This window comes from Onthophagus taurus, chromosome 6, assembly GCF_036711975.1.
Source record: "Onthophagus taurus isolate NC chromosome 6, IU_Otau_3.0, whole genome shotgun sequence".
NCBI classification, from domain to species: domain Eukaryota; kingdom Metazoa; phylum Arthropoda; class Insecta; order Coleoptera; family Scarabaeidae; genus Onthophagus; species Onthophagus taurus.
The window spans coordinates 14,964,682-14,985,395 of NC_091971.1; the positions used below are offsets into that span (position 1 = coordinate 14,964,682).

The 20,714-nt window shown below is 30.6% G+C and overlaps 1 protein-coding gene across 6 annotated transcripts in view; it reads right to left on the reverse strand.

Moving 5' to 3' along the window:
* The window catches only part of LOC111414696 (TLD domain-containing protein mustard), a 66,288-nt gene that overhangs the window by 35,478 nt on the left and 10,096 nt on the right, over positions 1-20,714 (reverse strand). For 4 of the 6 annotated variants that reach the window (XM_071196695.1, XM_023046116.2, XM_023046115.2 and 1 more), the window contains exon 1: positions 2,805-3,214. The exons of the other annotated variants lie outside the window; for them this stretch is intronic. The gene's annotated coding sequence lies outside the window, so the exon portion shown is untranslated. Of the gene's footprint in view, positions 1-2,804; positions 3,215-20,714 lie in introns of those variants that run through there. 6 annotated transcript variants of the gene reach the window in all.

Here is a 20,714-nt window from a genome sequence, read left to right on the forward strand (position 1 = left end):
ACATAAATCTCCCATGAAACACTTTTCGGCTCTTGAATATCTATTCGGCCATGTGTTCCTTATGTATCTTCTTACCTACCACACTAATCATTGCACTGTTTGATCTTAAGCAATTATACGAACCGGTGACAAATGTTATCATCGGTACCAGCATTCTGACGTTATATTCCATGGTGTGAACGTCATGCATTTGTTTTCTATATAAGTTTGGGATACCAGGCTTGAGTTTGAGTAGATTTTAGGATCAAAGATCTTAAACATCTTTGCCAACCGCCGTGATATGAAGATTTGCAAAATCCTATCTATTTTGTTAATCACTGGACAATCGATTATACTAAGACTTCTAATCAAAATTGATGTTTCACCTGCTTCAATCGTTAAAGCATTTGTTGGAGAAGATCACAGTACACTCAGTATAGCTCTATAGGCTTCATAGCACGTTACCTGAAGTTTATTCATCATAATTTTAGGAATAAGCATTAGAACTCACAAACCATATTCAATTCTGCATCTGACTATTTCTCTACAGGGTGTTTTAAAACAACGTTTAAATATTTATAGGGGTAGTACTATAGTCGAAAACAAGTCGAAAAGTCCTAATGAACATGGGTCCGCAAATCAATCGTTTTCGAGATACAGGATGTTCAAATTTTTTGGGACTCTACATTTTTTCTTTTAAACTATAACTACTACAGATTCGATATGAACCGAAATTCTTCTCTCACTTGTTTCGTTATTTTCAGCAACTGTATTTAAAATTTGTTCCTCTATTTCCGGTGTACATACGGATCTCTGCCGTCCGGTATAATAAGACCTTTGAACAAAACGTCAAATTAGTATATCTTAGCAGATTGTATGTAAGTCAAAGCCTACTCCTTGTAATGGCAAAATTTTGTATATTTTCCCATTTCGAGTTTGCCAACGATTTAATTAGGTTAATACCTCCTTTACATGCCTTAACTATTGTATTGACTTGTTTTTTCCAATTTAGTTTTCCGTTGATATGAAATCCCAAGTACTTAAAGCTCTCCACATACCTCCAAATTAATTAATGTTTTTTTGACGTTTCTGACAGTTAAGTTTTTGAGGTTACGTGAAAACTAAAAGATCTATTTAATTGAGACCTTCAACAATTAACATTTCTTTCTAAAAGCATTCCATCATATATAATCAGGAATATTAAAGAGCACTTTCACTACACCATTCATTTACTTCATAAATTGAGTTTCGAAATAGAGACCGTGAAAATTTTCGTTTACGACTACTCAAAAATTAATTTTATAGCAACATAATTTTTGTTGAAATCGTTAGTTTTTGATGGTAATAGTCATTGAACCTCGTTTTATGAATATATTATACCGAGCTGATTATAGGTATTTAGAGTTATTCAAATTAAAGTTTTTTTTTACGTTTCTGACAGTTCAATTTTTGAGGTTATGTGGAAACCAAAATATCTACTTTATCGAGACCTTCAACAATTAACATTTCTTTCTAAAAGCATTCCATCATATACAATCACGAATCTTAAAGAGCACTTTCACTACAGTATTAAAAGATTCTTAAACTGTGTTTCGAAAAAGAGACCGTGAAAATTTTCATCTTCGATTACTCAAAAATTAATTTTATAGCAACACAATTTTCGTTGAAAGTTAATTTAATAATGAACCAATTTTTAATTATTGATATTAATAAATATTGAATCTCGTTTTAAAAATTTAGTATTACAGCGGTGGTTATGTTTAAATGATTTGCATTTTGACGTTTCTGACAGTTAACTTTTTGAGGTTATGAGAAAACTTATTACAAATTTCAAAACATGAAATTAACGTTGTAATGGTATCTAATAATTATTTATAATTATAATCGTAAGTAATGATATAAACCAAGTTTTTAATTAAATTTAAATTAATTTTAATTTACTATGGTGTTGTGTTTATTTATTTACTGTTGGCATTCCTGGCGATTCATCAACAACATATTAATTATTTGACGTTTTACATATATATTTTATAGGGTGAAATTTAAACAATTAATGGAAAATTATGAAGCTTTACTCAAATAGCTACTGGAAACACCATAAATATACGAGATAAGGTGATAAGAAACGTTGATCTTAGGTTAAGTGTATTTTCTGTTGTCGTTGTAAATTAAATAAATAGAAAATCTGGGTCAACGACTAAGGTCATTTTGATATACAACATTCTATTGTAATAAAATATGTTAATCTTTAAGATTTTTGGATAAACAAATTTATTTTTAACGAGAAATTCTTTCCAGAACTAGTTCATACCAGATTCTTTTTTAAAATTCTATTTAAATAACAATTGAGAAATTATTTCTTTTAAACTTTCAACATTGAAATTCATAATTATAATTTAAGCAACAATTTGAAATAATTGTGGCAATTAGTGTTTGTCAAAAAAAAATGTTGCCGCAAAGAAAAGAATGTCACAAGTTACATTTAGTTAATACTGCTTCAAATTGCATATACACATAGATGAAATGATAATTTAAATCAATTTGTTAATAATAATTAACAAACAATTCTCAAAAAAAGATTGTGATTCATAATCTTATTAAATTCCTAAACAACAAAAAAACTTTTTATGAAATACAACGATAAAATAACCTTAAACTGAATGATTCACTCTCCATATCAATTCTCGGTCAGATTAAACCCGGATAAAGATTTTAAATGCCTAATCACCATTTAGCGATTCTTTTTATTTCCTTTTTTAATTTTATAATATATTATGCATATTATTAATTTCTTTCCTGGTTTAAATATAATTTTCTTGACTTACAAAAAAAATTGCAAACAACTATTTTATTCCTCCTCTCTTTTAAGTCCTGCGTAACGGCAACTTTCACAAGGTGTACAGCAGGACGCGGCGCCCCGCACACTCTCACCGCGCGACACACAACAAAAAGAAAATTCACAAAACAAAAAAAGAATTTAAAGAATTTTTGATTCGAAACCCAATAAAAGAATTTTGAAAATTTGAAATAATTTTCGCGCACAATTTTAGGTAAATTTTTGATTACTATTTTTATGATACGAGTTGGTTAAAGTCGTTCGTTGAAGAAGAAGCACGTTCCAACTAGCTCTTTTATAAAGGTGGTGGTAGAAACGCGAGTCGACGACGATGGTTTCGACTCGACCAAGTCGCATGGCAAACTGTTTTCCGCGACGCCGACGACGGTGCACTAAACTCGGAGCCAACAACGACGACGGCTCCACTACTACCCAACAACACAGACACCCAGACAACAACCAAGCCCCCCTGAGACATTCGTTTCTTAAGAGAAATGTGTATAGTATACTATAAGAATCATTTTGGATACAGTGAAACTCAAAAGTAAAAGTAAATAAAATTCATTGAGATTATTAAAAAATATAAATCAAGATTATCTTGCTTTTTCTGCATTACTACAAATCTTGTGGAAGTTTGCAAAATCATATTAAAGTGTTTGTTCTTCTCAAAATTTTTACACATCTATGTTGAAGCTATCTTAAAATCGTTAGTTACTATATTGGGTGTTAGTTACTAACTGTTTTGTTATGCTTAGTTTGGTGCCAAATCTAAAATCTTTCTTGGGATTGTGCCGAAAATGAGAGTGAGATTATGTAAATGTTACGAGATGAAAATGACGTTATCCTTGAGCTACTAGACGCGCAAAATGATGATTTTTTAATTACTGAGTCTTACACAACATTAACATCATATGTAGAGTAAATTAAAAACTTCCATAGCAAGGATTCATCCAAGTAACTTAGTGTAGGAACATTTCTATGCTTGAATTTCTATACTTATTAATTAATAACATTATTAAACGATAAATAACTGAAGTGGTTGTTAGAAAGGTTGTTGTGAGCAAAGTAACATTAGAAACACCTTTACCTTAAAATTGGTTAAAAGCCACAATAAAAATTACCTTCAATGCAATTGTAAAAGAAACATTAACACGTAAAAAGATATAAATAAACTTTGATAAATGTTGTGCAAAACATACGGCAAGGTTTCGCACAAGCTAACTCCTCAACAAACAAGTACAGAGCCTAAAAAGTGCATCTTTTGAAAAATATAATTACGACTTTAAGCTATTATGAAGCCTATTTTAGAACTATATCTGGAGTGTCTGCAAAGAGTCGATGGAAGAAGCATTCGTGGAAACTATAGAATAAAGCCCAGTAGAGCCTAACACAAAGGACTTTGAAATAGATGATCTTCTCTGACAACTGTAAAAAGTATTGATGCTTATATTTTGTGCTTGTCAAAGAAAACCCGACGATACAAGAGATGTTATCTTTATTTTTTTGGAATAAGAGACGCAATGGAGGTGTCCTGAGGTGAATGCAAGGTATACCAAGTAGTATGTGATGAAAAGTTATGAGATGCAACTGTCCTTGGTGGCAGAAATGTTTTGACACCGACCGCGATCAAGCAATTTCAAAACTATTATGGCTTGGTAACTAAAAAAAAACAGATTTTGTAGAAAAGATAAGAACAGGCTTTGTACTTTCAACTAACACAAAATCAACGTGTGAGTTTTGTCTATAGGATGAACCTTCAATAATGTAGCCAAACTCAAAAACGAAGGTTATGAGCACAAAGTTTTATTTGCATGAAATAATACTGATTTTTATCAAATCAATTTATCCAAGCCTGAAAAAATGTTTGAAAAGTAAAACTCAAAATATGATTGTGTCCTTTAATAATCCAGTTAGGACACATATACCAAAACGAGGTTTTGATAAATAGAAGCTTATGAAGCTGTAAGAAGGTCTGATAGTCACATAGGGAAATGCATAATTGGAAAAAATTTAAAGCAAAAAAATCTTTCATAAAACTATGAAGGTGTTAGATGCCAAACGCTATAAAAACGAATGCTAAACTGGCAAAAAAATCAGGCAGTGTTCAGGTTCATTCAAAAGACAGCTGAAAGGTATTATTTAGAAAGCCCTTAGAAAACTAGAGAAATGTATTCAAACAATACAATAATAACGGAAGATATTCGTGAAATTAAATTCCAGATACATTTCAATAACACCATTGAAGCACTTAGAGTAGTTTTTGTGCATTAACTAAGTGCATATTGGATGTAATGTCAGCGTATTTTTCTTATGATGTCAACAAACATGTGAAAATGGTGAGACAGGTCTTAGAAAATTCAATTTCCACCTCCGCCAAACAGTGCAAGTAAAACATTAAATGTTAATTAAACAAAAATGTTTCAAAACAGAACAAATTAAGAAGTTGGTACCTAAAATTCTTGAAGTAACGGGAAAGAAATCTGCTTCCACTATAAATTACAATTAATAACGATGTTTTCACTTGGAAAATCCAATTCTCTATACACAGATAAAATTTTATATAGATTGGAAATGAAAACATGGTAGAGCGTCATATTCAGGATAGATACGAAAAAATATGCCAAAGCTTGGCTATGAGCCAGTAAACAAAAGAAACACAGCCCGTCTCTTTTCTGACAACCATTTTCTTGTAGGAAATTATAAGTGTAAGTGAAGAATTGATTCCATTTTGGTACAACTGAATTGAAACTTGTTTATTGGCTCGACAAATTTATACGTTACGGAATACAGTTGGTATTTTATGCCTTAAACTCCATATCACCAATTGGCCAGCTATCAGAGGAAGGTCAAATAGTTCGGAATAACGATAACAAATACTATCATAAATTCAATAGTCGTTAATTTTAAATAGTGCGAACAATGAAAGCTATTGTGGATATGCTTATTTCTTCGAACCCATTGATCTATTGCTACTCTGTTTTGCATTGACAAATTACTTTTGGTCTATTAAAAGTTCTAACCAACATCGCAACATATTAGGTCAATTATTTATTACATTCACAGTTATATCCAAATATACGAGCTATGTATAGCTATGTATAAAATTTAAGGAAATTAAAGAAAAATAAATTGAAATCATAAACAAATTTGTTGGTTATAAATAAATACTAACACATATCCTTATCCTTACAAACCTATATTTTTATATTTATATTCCACTGAGTCATAAAAAATGAAATTTAATTTAGATATCCATGTTAATATTATTCCAAGATAAGATAGTTTATTGCGTAATGAAAAATAACAAGCAAAGAGGAAATAAAATTTAAATTTGTACATTAACATTAAGGCCATATCAAATAATTATTATTTTTACAAAAAAAGTTAAATACTATGGATCAATATTGAAATGCTGATAATCAGAAACCTAGAGATCATTAACACTATTTTATAAACTTGAACCACATATTTGTTCAAACATTTCGGAAATGGCAGGAAAAATGTTTATTATTGTAGATTCCTGCTACCAAAATTAGTGAGGAGGTAATTTACTATATTTGAACTTGTTTTACAGTTGCTATTATTTTTGGGTAACATTTTTGAGTAGCTGAGTGGTGCTCATCGTCAGGGATATTTAATAATCAACACCCAATTAATTCCGTATAAATCCTAATCCTTATAAAGAAGCGACGACGACTGTTTATAATTTCGTGCTACTTTCTAATGTGTATTTCAAAAACTAGAAGAAATTTTTCGAAAGTCGTACTTTTGTTGAAAATTTCATCTTTTTATTAAACAAATACTATCGATTTTGTTGTGTGCTTTTAATTCTTTGTTACAACATCAACGCTATATAGTTAGAAATGAGTTTGGAGAAAAGCTTTCGATTAAATCGAGAATACCGTAAGACAACAATTTGGTATTAACGAGGACAACAAAAATTACAAAGAAAGGCCTTAAACATAATTACGAAGTTAAGAATAATCCAACTACATACCAACAATCTGTTACATAACATAAGAAACGAAGAGTTGTATAACAAAATAAATATCTCGCCAATTACCGAAAGACACATAGGCGGAAATTTTTAAACAAGCACAAAGCATAGGTATAATTGAAAATATGAGTGTAATTACGCAAAGCTATGCGATAATAATTGAACAATAACTGATACAATTTTTTTAAATGTATCCTAAATAATGTTTCGGGATAAATCTGGTTATTTGACATGGTGACAATTTTTAGCGTCTGGATATATGGCTTCCAAGTGTTATAAATTTGTAGCCAATGTTGCCTCGGTTATGAGATGATGAGACGATATGTTATTAAGATGACTTTCGAAAAACTGAAAGTGGCACCATACAGCCAATGATGAAAACTATGTAATCAGTAACGTTTGGTTCAACCGATTTAAAACTTGACGCAATTGACACAACATTGCGAATAGTGTAAATGTGACAGGGTCCTCATGTCCTCAATGTGACCTCAATCAATAAATCAAACTGAAGAAAATGCCTAAAAGATTATGTGTAACGCTGATGACTATAAATTTTTAAAGTCGCTCTTAATTTCTTGTTCCGAAAACCCCAGAATTTTACAAAATTAAGAAAACGCAGAATTAGGTTGCCAGTAATTTAGAAATTATATGGTTTTTATAATTGTAATTGTTTTTCTAACAGTTCGATAATATTGTAGTAATTAAAATAATAGTGACAACAAATTTAACAATTCACAGCTGTGTCATGTTCAATTCAACAGAATATACTTACATATATAAAAAAGAAAATAAAAAATTGCTAAAATTTTTAATTTATACGGGACTAGTTTCGAGCTATTAAGCTCATCCTCAGCCGAATTGTCAAAATCAGTATTAAAACAGGAAAATCAATATTTGAAACATTTGCAAAATCCTTACATTACATGAATAAAATGTTTACTATTTATAGTTAGAATTAAATCTATATGTATAAATCCGATATAAGTCCGAATAAGATTTTAACTCTTGTTGTTTGTGCGTTTGATGTGTCGTTTAATTTTAATTCAATCAACTCTTTCAACAGTACTCCTGGGAACGCCTATCTGATGGCAGTCTTGGCGCTAATGTTAAATTTAATTACTTTTTTGGTAGATTTTTATCTACATTTCATAGAGCATATCCCATAGTCAGAAGACGGGTTAAAGACATGCAGGAATAAAGTGGTTTGACAGCACATTGCGTCAGCTAACAGAAAATTATGACCTGGCTTCAAATCTTTTTAACCGTTTTAAATCAGATAATTTTAGAGAAATGAAAGATATTTTTTTAAATGGAAACAACCACTAATTATTCGATTATTAAATTCGCTATTTTTTTCTGATTACAAAAATATGGGGTTAGATAGGTCTATTTCTTATTGTTTTAGAATAAAGCTAAAAATAAACTTTTTTTTGGTGTCGTCAAAGAAATTAAATTTACAGTTTCCTGTAAATTACGGTACTATAACTAAAAATTATTCTACTAAAAATTTATATAAAATTAACTTTATTTTCTAATATGTAACATTCTAACGTAAACTAAACTTTTCGTAATCCATCTTAAAAAACAGGATTTTTAATTTGACACTTTAGAAAATTTTTGAATACAAACAAATGTTGCTATGTTTATTTGAATTAAAAGAAATATATATATGATCGCCATCTATTAATAATTAATTAAGTCATTTAATAATAATATTAAATATTAATAAAAAATGTGAAATAATGCAATCTATTCCAACTTTTGTGTAAAACAAATATAATTATTAAATAGTTCAACAAATGTATTTGTTTCAAATATCAGAAATATGTTTTTTTAATTTTTAGTCATAATTTACAGGAAACTGTAAATTTAATTTCTTTGACGACACTAAAAAAAAAATATTTTTAGCTTTATTCTAAAACCATAGAAAAATAATATAAATATATATATATAGAAGCATTACTCCCCACTATTTTTTCGGTCAAATTGATTTCAACGCCTCTAGTGGTCTGTGGTACCTACTACTTTTAATAAAGCGCGAAATTTAAAAGTATTTTTATTCAGTTAATGGTTATTAATTATTGATTTCAACTTCTACCAGTCAACATGAAAATGATAACAGTAAAGGTATCATTTTCATGTTGACTGGTGAAAATTTGAATTTTGTTTTCACTTCGTTTTGTCTGCAACAAAACGCATGCACTTTCGACTCTTCAGAGTACCACGAAAAAAAATGAAAGGAATTTTGGCGTAATGTCATCAATAGAACGACATAGTTTTAAAGTTCCCGCTTGACTTTCAAAATGGCGGCAAACCGCGGTACTTTGTAAATCTAGGGACTTTAAGCAATTTGTGCTTACAGTGCCATCTAGCCGTCCGTGGTACCCATTAAATATCTGTCTTTTTTTATACGTATTGAGTTAACACACCGTGTCTAAAACAATAAGAAATAGACCTGTCAAACCCTATATTTTTGAAATCAGAAAAAAATAACGAATTTAATAAGCTGACTATTCGCTGTGTGGTTGTTTCCATTTAAAAAAACGAAATTGTCTTAATATCTCAAAATCTAAAACCGAGAAATTCTTTTTGATTACGTCATCAAATTCTCTGTAAAAAAGTGTCCATATACTGTCTTACAATTAGTTATAATACTCCACCTATAATAATAACCAAGATAATTGCACTGGTTGGTTTTACGATATTTTCAATTTTGGCCTCTAAGGGAAAAACTAAAGACGATAGCGCTTTGAGGTTTTTAGCATTAGTAGTTTCTCGAAAAACGAGATCATGACATGTAAGCTACTTTTTTTCTAACTCTTATAGTTTCCGAGATAGCCTATTCGGACATTGAATTTGAACCACCCTGTACACCTCCCAACATAAGAGAAATTGCTCAGTGCTCAATGTCTTCATCATTGTGGACTTTGTATTCGATGCTAAGACCGTGTTTAAACATCCATAGACAAAAACTGTCACATTGACAACTAGAAAAATTAATGACTCAATGTCACCAACTTGAACTGGTTCCATAAAATGTTACTAAAATCTCATTACAGCATCGCATGCTGTAAGGAGTCTCATTACAGCACCCGTTTGAGTACTGTTAGAGCTTTCATTACCGTTGCGAATTACAAAATAGTTATTTATGTATTATTTAACCAATACCATAATAGTAAAATGTAAGACAGACAATCAGCAGAAAATAAACAGCATTTAAAAGAATAGAAAAAGAAACATCAATAGTGTTTTGGGTTTCACACAAGTCATTGAAAAACCTAATTAGTTCTAAAACGCTTATTCATCAATCTCACCAAAGATTTATTTTAAAACATTATTATTACGTTTAAAATATTTTTTGTACTGAATTATCGTCATATCCGCTTTTTTCAACAAGTCGTTAATCAACACAGATGTTCTCTGTACTTTTTCCCTTCCAAATGTGAAATTTACATCATCACAGTTTACATTAATTTTTTTTTGCGTTCGATCATCTATCAATCTTTCTCCGTTACAATCACGTTGGGTTCGGTCGAAAATCGCAGTTTATTTACACAGTGTCAATCAAACAACGCGATAATTGAGGTCTTTCTAAAAATGGAACGCATAAACGAAAATTGATAAAAACGTACAAAACCGTTATTAAATTAAATTTTTTTTATTGTTATTGCGAAATTTTTTTATCGCATCCATTAAAATTTTGTGTTTTTACAACTTTAGGAAATAATTTCTTTATTGTAAAACAAAATCGAATAAACGCGTAAAGAAAATAACACGGATTGTATGTAAATTATTGATCCCGAGAAAGGAATAACAATTAAACAGGCCGCTGTACGTGTAACTTTTTAAAATTGTTTCCATTTCACATTTCCGCATAACACAAAGAAAACTTTAACAAACTTCCATCACAACCTCGCCGTTAAGGCGATTTATTGTTTAAAAAGAAAATAAAAAACATAAAATATAAAAGAATATAAAATGTAATTGCTGTGCAAATAGATGACAAAGTTGTGAACTCATACGACGGACAACAAACAACCTCTTTATCTGTTTATTGTATCAATATTGAAACGATATCAACACCACACGATTATAATTCAATGTAGTCTTCAAGAAGACTATATTTAGAACGTTTGTGTAGCGGTCGACTGTTAATTAAACGTGCTGCCATAACATTTTTTTTTTACCTAAGAAGCCCAAGAAAAAAAGCAATATTAGTATAATTATTTAAAAAAAGAATTTTATCGAAGTTATTGGCCTATTTAAAACGTCTTTGACATTCAAATAATAATTTGCAGTTAAATAACAAGTTTATAAAGTGCAAATAGGTGTAGATGTAGTAGAGTATGACTTTGACTTATAAACAATTTTAAATTGTAAATTAAACATTACAAGGACCGTTTTCAATGAAAACTATTGACGTCAATTTTTCAATTAATCGTTACTTAATATAAGTACGAAGGCTTTCACGGCCGGTGTTAATTAAACTCAAACTAGAATTAACACTAGCACTATCACTAGAACTAACACTAGACCCTAAAGTTTCTAATTCTAGGGAAAGAAACGTTCTAGAAACTTTAGGGTCTAGTGTTAGTTCTAGTGATAGTGTTAGTTTAATTAATGGTTAATTATTTGTAGAAAAGTTATTAAAAAGATTATAATGTAGTCGCATTTTTTTGTAGAATTTAACCGCAAAATTAAGATAGTGTGTGAAAACGTTGAAACTTTCGGAATTTATGTCGTTCTTTTATTTTCTTTAAAACAATGTTTAATTATAGCATTATAAATAGCTACACCATAAATTCATCAACATTAATTACATTTGACTCAAAAAAGGAAAGGCGAGAGAGTGCAGATTGTAATTACATTTATAACTCATTTCATTTTTAGATTATATGGCAGAAAATGAATCACACACGGTAACTTGTATCAACGAGGTTCGTTAGATGCTTCTTGTTATGTGCCACTCGGATGCATGCACCCCTTGCAACTATAAAATTTTAATCTCAAAATTATTAAATTATTTTTGCATAATGAAAAAGTTGCGTGAGTTGTAAAAACGAATGCTAATATAATTAATAAACAACTCTCTTACAAGTTATTATGCGTGCTAACCAACCAAATCTAATACCATAATAAGGAGATTTTATGGAGCTCTGAAAGCATCCATTATTACTTGAAAAACAACAATAAGTAGAATATGACCTTACAATAATTTTATTGGAGATTAAATCTTTGTTTATTACAAAGACATAGATTGCTTTCTCAAAAACTCACGTTCATACATTATATTTTAATTCGTAGTAACAAATTGGGAACAATGCATCAGAAGCATAATAGTTACCATTTTTGGTTACTAATTGATATGGATACTAATTCAGACGGTGAATTGATGATTCAGACAAATCATTAAATATCAGATAAATGTTTATCAATTTTCTTAATCATTACTCATTACTTATAATATAATATCTATTAATTTATTATTTATTTGTTACTTCATTGTACGCTTTGTTTGGTATTGTTATCTTTACAAGAATTTGCTTTTTTTAAACTTGCTAAGGTTTATTGACCTAAAATTCTAATCTAATTTTACTAAGGAATAATAGGAAGCACAGAAAGTTGTTTGATAATTGTCTACGATTGTAAAACCTTGATTTATGTAAATAGTTATCCAGTGTAGTTTTCAGGGTTTGAAAAATGTTTTATAAAAATCCGTTTATTAATTTTGAAATCCTGTTTTGCAATAGACGATGTTCATAATGATATGACAATTTTGATAATTATAAGAATTATTATGATCATTATGGTTATAATTTCTGGTGTATTTCTGAAGTGATACTCTATTTGCTGATTTAACTAACGAAGCAACTCTAAAAAGAGGATACTTTAATTATTAATTGGTGATATTTCCACAAGGATCCTTCAAAAAAGTGATTTTTCAAAACGGGGTTTGCATTAAAAAGAGAATACTTCTATTAATAGTCGAAAGTGATATACAGGGTGTATCTAAATTGATGCGAAAGATTTTAAGGGGTGATTTTTCAACGAACATTAAGGTGGTCTTTCATATAACTTTTTGGTCAATACCAATTTTCTCCTCCAAGTTATAGCCCTCTAAAGTTAAGGGTAAAAATATGCAACTTTCTTATCTCTTGACATTTTACAACTAACAAATTGTTAGTTTGATCACAAAAAATAAAATAATGCTGAGATCAATTTGACATAACTTCATTTCTTTGACTAATAGTAAGTAACCAATTTCTGAATTAATTCCCCTGAGCCTGCGTTTTATTTTATTTTTTTGTGATCAAAGTAACAATTTTAGGAGAAAATGTCAAGAGACAAAAAAGTTGCGTATTGAATCCCACTATTTAAATCCAGTTTTTGAATAGAAAAATGTAGACGTATTAAAAAGTTCTAATGCAAAGTATTATAGGGCTATTTATTTTTTCAGCCCTATTTCGCCCAAATTTCGTCCTTCCAGATGCCTCCATAGTGGATTTATTAAAGAAAAACAATTTTTCCCCTAATTTTAGAGGGCTGTAACTAGGACGAGAAGTGATTTTGACCAAAAAATTATATGGAAGACCCCCCTTCATTTTCGTTGAAAAATCACCCCTTCAAATCTTTCGCATCAATTTAGATACACCTGTATATATTTACAATGAGGTTGCTAATGAGAAACCTGATATAAATAAAGTTGTATTCAATGAAAAAAGTCCTATTGCGGTTGAACTTGATTATTATCTGCAGTGTCTAAAACCTAACAGAGATACTAATTCCTGTGAATGGTGGAGTACTAAGTAATAGGTTATTAAAAAATGGCCGGATACCGGATAGTTGCCGGATATCCGTTCCAACCACTAGTATCAACTATGTAAGGATACCATCAACCGAAATCGTCATGGAGTTTGTTGAGGCACTAAGTAATATGAAAAAGCCAGGAATTAGGTCACACTCCATCATAGCGATACATCTAATTCAAAGAGTATAGTATGACCATCAGAAATATTCAACTATATTTCACTACGAAATATGAATTCCAATAAATTCTCGGGCATTATGCAAGTTATGATGCAAGTATGGGTTGGCTAGTATTAATTCAGCAACACTTTTATCCAGATCGGATTTTACTGACCGATTGGCATATCTAGATAGATAAAAATATTTATCTATTAGACTTTAGTATTTCCAGTAATCGTAGTAACACATGGATTTGAACAAGGCTATTTTAGATTTGTACCCTTGTGAATATGATGTCTTGATAGCATACAAGAGTGTGGGTCATGTTGAAAAACGGATGAAAACAAGACTTTGCAATGTGAAAGAAAGTAATGAAACAAAGATAACAGCGGTAAAGGTACTGGGAATGTGACTGACAAAATTATCGTTGAATTAGCCAGGTATTATAGCTTGGCTATCCGACGATACTCCGAGTTTATGTATGATATGGAGAAAGCCACGTACTATCATAAAGGGTGAAACCACAGATGAAAAACCACAACATCAAAAGTATGTATCTGGAAGGCAGAGATAGTGGGTGTATGTGGCGTAAAGACAAAAACATCGGCATACTTAACAGGTTTTGTCACATATCGTCATTTACAAGTTTTAGAGAAATCAAAACTAATTTATCAAAACTTATCTCATAATGTACAGGTCGAATGCAGCTACTCTTGTTTTTCCACCACGGCAAGTAAAGTAGGTGCAAAAACAAGAGTATAAGTTTTTTGTACAAGTTTATATGAAGCGAATATTTTCTATATAAGAGCACTCCTACATCCTTTCGATAAATATCATTTTAAACATTTACTTTTTATATATTTTTAGTTTTTTCCAGTTGTGTTCATTTGTACACACTTTGCATTTATAGCCGTCATAGGTATTAATATTAACAAAGTATATTTTAATCTTTGTATATGATACGGATCAACGTTTCGATATAGACGTATACCATTAAATACACCGTGCTTTTTATTAAATTTATATTAAGCGTCAATACAAATCTTGCAACATTTTTGCTTAGTGACTTCAAAGAATCATTATTATACACATTACGTTTTGGTTAATTACTAGTTGTCATATAACCTTAAGAAATCTATCAACAATCTTTAACGGAAAGACTAAGAGTGATTTACATTGCATTTACTTGTTTCATCATATTATGTCTCTTTTAGAGTAACCACAATCACGCACAAGTCACGTATGTGTCATATTTAAATCATATTGTGAAATGCTAGTAGTTATTTCAATGGCTCTCTTGTGAGATTTTCTTTAACTAATATCATAATGACTATATTATGATTAAAAAAGATTTAAACGATTAAAATTCTACTTGAACGTAAAATTCATAATTTTGTATATTAATAAAAGCACGTTTATGATAACATTTTATTTCTATTAATTTATACGGATAAAATTTTTGCGAATAATTTTTACTGGTGTTAAAATTAACCTCGGCCTTCAATTTAAAGGTTTTGCCGGATCTTGAAAAATTACCATTAACCTTTTCATTACGACTATACATAAATGGCGTTTTTTCCGCCAACAAAATTTAACGATTCGATCTACCAGGCAAAGATAGTATATCTTCGCAATTTCGCCTTCAATTAAACTAAAGAAATCGTCCGTCGTTTCGTCGTCGAAAGGAAAAACGGTTAATTAACGCACTTGAATCGGTCCGATTCCTGAAGGCCAGCAAAGAATTTCGACGACGGGACCCGTTTGTGATTTCCGGTGGTATTTCGGAAAGTGGGTCAATATTACAACCGTAATTCGCATAATTATCAACTTTAAATCGATAAAATTTAATTTAGAATTTCTTCACCCGGAAAAGATCTCAATAAAATTATTACATAACCCGAACACGTATTACAAGTTATATTATTTTACTTTCAAATATGGGCTTAGGCCGTAAATGGGAGATGGATTACGACGTATCAACTAACTTAACGTTTAGACGCGCATACTAAAACCAATAATCGCTTTTGTAATGCATTGGAAGTTATTAGGCGAATAAAAATCGAAATAAATACGACCCGTAAAACCAATTTCGTAACGCCTCGGCGCGGTCACGAACACCTATATTGTTCACAAAAAAAATTATTATTATATGCGCGAGATGAATGTGAAACGTAAAGGTCGCGGTCTGATACAATACCAACGTGTGTTACGACAGTGTCGACATATTTGTTCGATTATTTCAAGTTCGATCATTTTTTTTTTTATTTCTACAACCTTAATTAAATAGTATTAAAAAATTAATATTGAACATGTTAAACAAGAACGTAATTAAGTTGTTATAAGATTATCTTTCACAACATATTTTAAAAATTAATTTAAACAAATTTAAAGATTATTAAAAACATGACGTTTTTATGTCGTCTTTATTATATTAATATTAAAACAATTTTTCATTAAAGTGTTTTAATTAAAGAAATAGCTTTTCCTGCAACCTTACAATCCAACTGAACTTATAGCTTTACAAATCGCTTTGGCGAAAAGTGATGAAAAAAAGTTTATGAGAATCCATTACAGCAAACTGGTTTTTAGTAAAAACCATAGCTGAATATATCTTGCCAACCGTTTTTTATTCCATAATCAAAGTCAAATTTTAGGGTTTCTGTTGGTATTACCTAGACGGTTTGGCCGGATATTAAGAATCTATTAGTACTCTACCATTCACAGGGATTAGTATCTTTTTTAGGTGTTGGGCGTTGTATATAATAATCAAGTTCAACCGCAGTAGGACTTTTCTCATTTAATACAACTTTATTTATTTCAGTTTTGTCATTGGCAACCTCATGATAACAGTCCCAAAACGATATATGAAATGTATTGTTTTAGTTTTTTCTAGTTTTCTTCTCTTCACTTGTAATTCATCATCACATTCATCACTAACAGAACTGTAGCTGTTATCACTTTCAGTTTGTGATGCAAGTCCTTTCAAAAAAAGCCGTCTTCTTTTATTTGTTAAATCTGCATCAAAAAGTTAATTTTGTATCTTTGATCCAAATAAGTTGCTAAATAATATTGATTATTAATATTATATAAAAAAATATAGCAAAATTCTTGCCAAGTTATTTATGCCAACGTTACAACGATTTGACAGGTATTATAGAAAAAATAAACTGTGTGTAACACAGATAGTGTTTTTACATATTTTAGGATGGTATCATTTTCTTGGAGCTTATTTCAGACTGCTTATTGAGACGTTGTGCACGTATTAAGTTATCTGTATTGAATTGTTAATTAACTCAATTGTTGAGCACAATTTTTAGTGCACTACAATATAAATTTTGTTGAAAATATGACCCAATGCGAGACATGCATCATTATAGAAGATAAACCTAGTGACTTTCAAGCAACAAACTTTCAAGCTGAAATTTAAGCAAAATCATACTGATTGGTGAAGCGAGAATGAGGTATCGATGTGTCTGTTTTAAAATTGATACAGCGAGGCGATAACATTGTCTGGACGAACGAACGATTCCTCTAATTTAGCAGCTATAAATCGTTTTTTAGAAGATATTTGGATAAATATTCCAGAAGATGTTGAAACTCCTACAGAAATCTTTCAATACGTATTTCAAAAAAAAATAATGGGTCAAATTGTTTCAAACAGCAATTTTATGTAAACAACAGTATCATGAACTGAAAACATTTTTAGGCGTAAATGTAATCATGACTCTAAAAAAGATTCTTAGGAGTCGAGATTATTGGTTATCCAGAATGGCACTGAGCGATATTACGGGACAAATGTTCGTGGCTGCTTTCTAATTTGCATCTCAATGACAAAATTACACCACTGCTCGAGATAATACGTTATCTGAAACTTTTATTGCATCATTTGACCTTAGGGAACATCAATCAATTGATGAATCAGTAATAAAGTTCAAAGACAGAAGCAATATACGACAATGCAGTAAAGTGCCAATTATTACTGGACCATTTAACATGCAACCCACGAAACAAGTTTACTAAGTTTTGGTGCGAACTGATTGAAACAGTTACATGGGCCGAAACAAATTTAGGTAGTCGAGTTGTATAATACCTAACGAGAATCTTAATTGGTAAAAGCCAAAGGTTTACTTTAATATTTATTTCGATTGTCAAATTGAAAAAAAAAATAGTTACAGTTGGTATTTATTCTTCTGGCAGATTGTTTAAAAAATAACGGTTATAAGTATAACTAGAACTTACACAACCTGCAGTCTAACTTTTTGTGAGTCCAAAATGTCTTGCTTTTGGTGTATAATGATACACAGAGAAGCCAAAAATATTCTTCTTCTGCGTCTGAAGATTCTTCAGCTGATATATTCATATGTTTTTTCTCATTGTTCTCTTTCTTTCAATATCTTGTCCTGTAATATCTACATTTCTCTTTACTGTTTCAGATTTCGATATTTTCAATTTATCTTAGTATTCATGACTTATTGCTTCTCCCTTGAGCGAATTAGTATAAATCCCGGATCTCTCGTTTTTGCGTTTCCTTTGTAAATGTCTTGATGAAAATACAACTGACACAAAACGGAATAGCATAGATGCAGCTTCTAAGTGTTTTTGCTCTTCAAGCTTTTTTACTAAGTTGCAGTCTCTTGCAAATGCAGATGCAAAATCAAATTCGGTAAATTCTTGTTTTACGAAGTCCTGCCTAAATATTATTTTACGAAAGAGCTAACAGCATAATATTTGCAATAATGCTTAGTATGTCATAAATTGGCATGGGTTTCACTGAATGGTATCCATGCATCACCAATTGTATTAATAGCTGTTTTGAAATGTCCAAACACAGACCGATCGAGTGGTTGGAGCTTATAAGAGCAATGGACGAGAAATGAAAGTAACACAATATAATTTTCTGTGCAACAATTCAAGCCTTTTAAATTAATATTTGTTTAATATTAACTGAACTCTGTGGCGACGGTGATGAATTTCTATGTTTAACAAATTGTTGAAGAAAAATAAGCAACGTTTCGTCATGCCTCCATCCTGAAGGGTTGGCAGTACCTGTTGACACAAACTGGTTAATCTTATATAAAATACTCGAAGTAGACTGGACAAAATGATCTTCCTACAGCATTTTCTGCAAAAGCTACAGTCACCAACATACTCCTTTCTGCTGAAGTGAGTGTTCCAAAATAATAAAATTAGGATTTAACTTCTAACCAAGCGATGTTTTTTATTGAAACAATTAATGCACAACTGAGTCAATCTCATCTTTTACCGTAGGTTCGTATCCTCTTTAAGTTCCTCGCTACACGCCACCCATAATTTGCTTTTAACACATCTTACAGGGTTTACATGCTTGAGTCTCTCGTTCAGACAGTTCATGACGTCAACGACGATTTCTGCTTGGCGTGACGGTTTGAACTTCTTGTGCTGGAAAAGGGCAAGCATTGCATAAACAATAAGCAATTGTTTTACGAAACTCCAGGATGGGTGTATCCGGATGTTTGATATATTTATACTTCCACCATTGTTCCTGATATTTGTGAGTGGCCGTTTTGTGTTACAATTTCGAAACATGTTTTTATTATAACCACAACATTCCAACAAAAGCAACGTGTCGTCAACGTACACGTAACAACTAGTTCTGCGTACCTTCAAGATTTGATCACATTGGCGTAAAACGTGTAATATTTAGCACTGACGGGTCATTATGACCGTGACACATTTCCACGAATATCTTTACAGGGATGATAAATATTTGAAAATTTTTTGATGGACATCATGCACCAAAATATGAAAATTTTATTAACATGTTAAATTGTCATAAAAACTATCTACATTAGTTTTATTGAAACTGAAATTCTTGACCAGCCGTCAAATCTCTATTCCAACTTGGTAGTGGCAAGTTATATTTCACCTTTTTCGTAGAAAGCCCTAAATATATTACTGCGCAACTAATTACGATATAGGGTATACAGAGAAGTTAAATATGCCACATGAAATACATAGAAAATCATGATCCTCTTATTCTGTATGCCTAAAGACATAGGGTATACCTACAGATACGTTAGACATACCACACGGAATACATAGAAAATCACGATCTTCTTATTCTGTATACCTAAGACATACAGTATAGAGATAATTTAGACATACCACACGGAATACATAGAAAATCACGATCCTCTTATTCTGTATACCTAAGACATAGGGAATACAGAGAAGTTAGACATGCCACGTGGAATAGATAGAAGATCCTATTTTGTTGTATTTTGAAGATGCCTGCGTGTAAATTCATGTTTATTCCAAGATAGAAAGACAAATGAAATGTCAACGAAAATGTTTCGTCTTGCAATTACGATTAGTCTAATTGGTGCTGCACTAGAAAATATAAAACGTTGTAGAAAGGCAAAACTGCAGGAACAAGTACAAAAAATGTGTGCCACAAGAAGTAAGATATGATAAATCAGCGGGATAGCTCATTGACAGTTCCTTTCCATCACTTGACTGAAATTCAAACTGAAATGTTTTAATTAAATATTTTTAATTGTATCCTTAGGAACAATGATGGTGGAAACGTAGTTGTTATGAAAAATAGAGATATTTTTACGAAAATTTTGGTTGAATTTTGAAACTTAACGAAATTTAATGATTTTTTTATGTCTGTTTAGAAAAATTTCAATCAACTTAAGTCATAAAAATGAATTTACGCCTAGAGAGATGAATAAGCTATTAAAGACAAATTAGGATTTATTAGCAGTTTCTGTGAATCCCAATAAAAACTTCAAACATCATTTAACACTATTTAAAATTCTTAAAAAAAAACCTATGATGATTCGGAAATTTTCATTTACCCAACTTTTGGTTGCTAAAACAATGAAAAAAAGAACTTGATCGTTTCCTTATGAGGTCAGTGCTACGACGACCGCCATCCCGTCTGTATGTGCA